At 37.3% G+C, this 4,583-nt stretch overlaps 1 pseudogene; it reads right to left on the bottom strand.

Moving 5' to 3' along the window:
* Positions 1-2,185: 2,185 nt before the first annotated feature.
* Positions 2,186-4,583, bottom strand: part of LOC140322012 (olfactory receptor 6X1-like) — a 6,648-nt pseudogene continuing 4,250 nt past the window's right edge.

A 4,583-nucleotide genomic window follows, 5' to 3' on the forward strand; every position in this document is an offset into this window, starting at 1 on the left:
GTTAAAAAGGTCAAGAAATGCTGCTTTAGACCCTCAAATAGAAAAAATGCCCAGTACAATTGTGGATATAAACATTATAGTAGGAATTAGTTATTTTTAGGGGTTACCCCTACATTAGAAAGGTTGAGTAAGGCTGCTCCAGAGGTTTAATCAGTACGGATTTCCAGGTGCTGTGCAGGAACAGCCCAAGACCTGGGATACTCCATATCTTGGATATCTCTTTATTATTAATAATAATAAACCAGGGACTAGTGTATCCATTTGTGCCACATCCACAACTTATTTCATATAATGCATAAACCTAAAAACTTAAAATCACTCATTATGGAACATATCACACACTTTTACCGGTATTTTAAAGATTAAAGCCATAGTTTATTATAATGCTAAAAATCAAAACAAAAACATATACTGTACACTTACTATCAAACAGTATTTAACACATTTTGCCAGCTAGGCTTTCCCAAAACTGATGAGATTGGTATCATGTTTAAAATCAACTCATCTATATGATAAAATCCAATTATCACAGGCCAATGACACAATCGCTTAGAGTAGCAGATCTAAGAGAGAGTCTGGCTGGTAGTGCTGAAATCCTCAATCAACCAGGTATCCCAGTTTGTACAAAACCTTTTTTCAGAGGGCGTATCATGAAGTCTACAGTAGATCTTATTGTGTTCAAAAGTATTTCCTTTGGGTACCTTCCATTCTGTTCAATTTTAGATGTCAAATCCTTTGGTCTGTGTCAGCTGTAAACTTTATGTACTGCACTCTTTTCAGTTATTTTTCTTTCATTTAAGGCCTATGGATCTCCTTCATTCTTTGGATAAGTATTGGAATCAATACCAAGAGCCTACAGTGAATCACAAAAGTGGCCAGAAACTTTCATGGTCAGTTCCAGAAATGAGGAACAGCTTTTAATACAATATACAGCCTGTGCCCTGGTCAGTTAGGTTGCAAGAGCCAATAATTTGAGGGAATGGATCACTCAACTTTTTCATAAAAGGATAGATTCACCACAGCCATATTGAAAGTGAGTGTTGGAGCTGTTAGAGAGAGCTGACATGGAAGAATTGCTATTTTTTATATTGTGACAAGGTGCTAGATGGCAAATTTAGGGCAGAAAGGCACGGGACAATGTAGTCGCTTTAGGGGATTTTGTGGTCTCACATTTATTTCAGCCAAAATCCAGCATAATTCAGCTTTAAATAAAGGCAACAGTGTGGCCCTTGGCTCATCCTAATAACTCACAGTTTTGTATCTCTGAGGAGCTCCTTGCAGAGAGAAACAGGTAGAGTAGTGAATTGGTGGACAGGCTGGGAACCCAGCCAAACTCTTCTGCGGCACAAAACCCAGGCACTACAGAAAAACATTCTGATCAACCTTATAAAGGGAGAATGACCTACATTCTTCACCAGTTTTCTCCAGTCACCCAATCCACATTCTAGGCGATACGTCTTGCCTTTCCACTGCCTTATTACCCTTTGTTGACCATACTTATCAAAATATATATATTTTTTTGTAGTTTGGCATTGGTTTGTCCCTCGTTGCATTGCTCATCTTCCATCACCTTTTGTTTGACAATAGCGTGCTAATTAGGCATTCGAATGGTTAGTATAGAATACCATAATTTGCCCCATCCCCTAAGATTTCAATAGGTTTGTGGCAAACGTCAGTCAAGAGTTGTTTATCTTTACTCCCCCTGTGTTGTGAAAAGGGGAGCAGAAGGTCTAGGTTGTCCTAGGGTAGGGGTTTCAACTAGGGTTCTTCCAAAGGTTGATAGGGGTTCTTTGAGTAATGAACAGTTTGTGCCTCTCAGGTCAGTTTAAATGACACCAATGATCTATATTGATCTATATAGATGTATATATATATTATAGCAGGGGTTCCCTGAAGACCTGAAAGTTTTATCAAGGCATCTCCTATATTTAAAAGGTCAAGGAATATTGTCCCAGGGGGACAATGCGGCTCCACCAATGATACAGTATGGTAAGTGAATATTGTCCCTCTGGGACAGAAAGATTACTGGCAGGAATAAACAAGTGAAAAAAAAGGGAAAAAACAAAAGTAGTTACCATACCAAAAGACTAATAAACTGCAATATATTAAATGTTAGTTCATGGGTTTAGAACCAATTTTCCAATGTTTCTCTCTTTCTTTACAATATATTTGCTAATTTCACAACTCACAACACACAAAAATAACTATCATGACATGAGGTTACAATTTTTTTCAGTGCCCCTCCAATCTCTTTATTTCTCAGACTGTAAATGATGGGATTAAATAGTGGTGTAACAACAGAGTTTAATAATGATAAAATCTTATTCAAGTTAAACGAATTCCCTTTCAATGGAGCAACGTACAGGATGATCAACGAGCCGTAATACAAGCAGACTACGGTCAGGTGTGAGCTGCAGGTGGAGAAGACCTTTTGCCGCCCTGGGATAGAGGAGATGTGGAGGATGGCATTAAAGATTAAGACATAAGTAACAATAATGAAAAGAACTTGGGAAAAACCTGCCACAATGGTAAAGGTGGACACTTCTATTTGGATGAATATTGTGTCCAAACAGGAAAGCTTCAACACTGGACCAAGGTCACAGAAGAAATGATTGATGATGTTAGATGCACAGAACTGAATGTTGAGTATAAAAAATGAGTGATTAATGACTGACCAAAACCTATTAGCCATGTACATAGGACAAGATAATGAGGAAGGTTGGTGTTCATGATGGAATTGTATTGTAATGGGGAACATATGGCTAAATATCTATCATAGGACATCACTGTTAGGAGGCAGCATTCCATAATTGAGGTTGCACCAACAAAATATAACTGGGTGACACATGAAAGAAAAGAAAGGGGTGCTTTGCCTGATAAAATTATCCACAGTGCATTGGGAGTAACATTTGTACTAATGACCAGGTCACAGGCCGAGAGATGGCTAAGAAAGATGTACATGGGAGAGTGAAGACTCCGACTAAAAGATACAAGTGCAATAATTAAAAGATTTCCAACTGAGGTCACAATGTAGATTATTGCAAGAAGGACAAAGAATGGGATTCTGAATTGACGAAGATCTTGGAATCCTAAAAGTATAAATTCTATCACAGCAGTCTGATTTTTAAATATCTCCTTTAAAAACAAAAATGTACAAAATATATGTAAGTTAAACAAAATGGATAGCTAAAGTTTAATATATTTACATGTCATGGGCACCCAAAGGTTATTGATTCAACAGAAGAGCTACCATGAAACATGGTTCATCAGAGATTGCTGACAAAGACTAGTCATGACCTCCACCAATGGATACAATTGGTAGGGGAGCTTCACAATGGGACCAGGGGGCAATGAAAGATAATGGCCCGGTCTTAAGAGTTACATTTCTTCCAAATTATATTTCTGATGGGGTTGGTCGGCATCAATTTTTCGCACACTGGCAGAGGCCATACATTTTGAAGTAGCTAGTGGAGGCCAAAGGATGGGCTGCTAACATCTTGGAGCCAACTATAGGTCACAGTTAGAGGTTTGATGGAGCCCATGGTCAGACCTGTTATGGTGGCACAAGGGAAGCCTAATAAAATTATTAGTTTTCACAACTTGTAGAACAAAACTAACCGGAATAAAATCAATAATGTCCACCCTCTACCTATAGGACAGGATCAATGTCCCCATGTAAATGTGCATTAATGATTTTACAGTGCATTATAAACCAGTCACACCCAAAAAGTTCTACTGATCAACAAGATAACAGGCAAGTTAAAGTACAAAACATAAATCTAACAGAATATGTTGTGTAAGCAAAAACCATGCTACTAGTTACAAATTGAAGACACCCAAGACACTCCAATAATACAAATTTTACACTTTATGGTAAGATAGAGCTCAGTAACAAGATATGAAATGGTTTTATTACGTCAATAAGCTCTCAGGCAGAAATTTCAAAAAATTTGAAAATGTGGTATATTGCAATTTACTGGTCCTTTAGGTGTCTGAATTGGCTTCCTTACACTCCTAGGGTGGCCAAGCTCACTCACATTACTGTATCCATGGGGCAAAATTCTATATTAATGTTTTTATTTCACAGCCTATTGTTCTTCTCTAAATTAGTGTACCAGTAGAATTTAAGGAGTGTGAATTTAATAGTCAATGAAAAAAAAGAGACCAAGTACCAGGTCAGAATTTATGAAACTATTACAGGTGAACCTGCAACAGTGCCACCCTCATATATGAACCGTATCAATTACAGAGGAAGGGGAAGGATAGAGGAGGGAAAAGAGAGGCTTTTAAAGCCACTGATTATAACTGATAAAATTCTGAACTTTGTTTTATAAATATCAATGTACACCGATATCTAAAATCTAATCAGTTTCTGTAAGAATACAATACATACAATGTGGGTACAAATAACCGAATATGGTCAGCTCAAAACTTTTTTGTTTATACAGTTTTGTTAGATATTTTACAGATCTTATAACTAGTCTAATACCCGACGCGTTTTGCCTAGATCGGCTTCCTCAGAGGATATCAGAGATAGTTAGACCCAAACTACAGTGTTTAGAAAAAGAAAAAGAACATAATGT

Source organism: Pyxicephalus adspersus, chromosome 2 (assembly GCF_032062135.1).
Source record: "Pyxicephalus adspersus chromosome 2, UCB_Pads_2.0, whole genome shotgun sequence".
Lineage (NCBI taxonomy): Eukaryota > Metazoa > Chordata > Amphibia > Anura > Pyxicephalidae > Pyxicephalus > Pyxicephalus adspersus.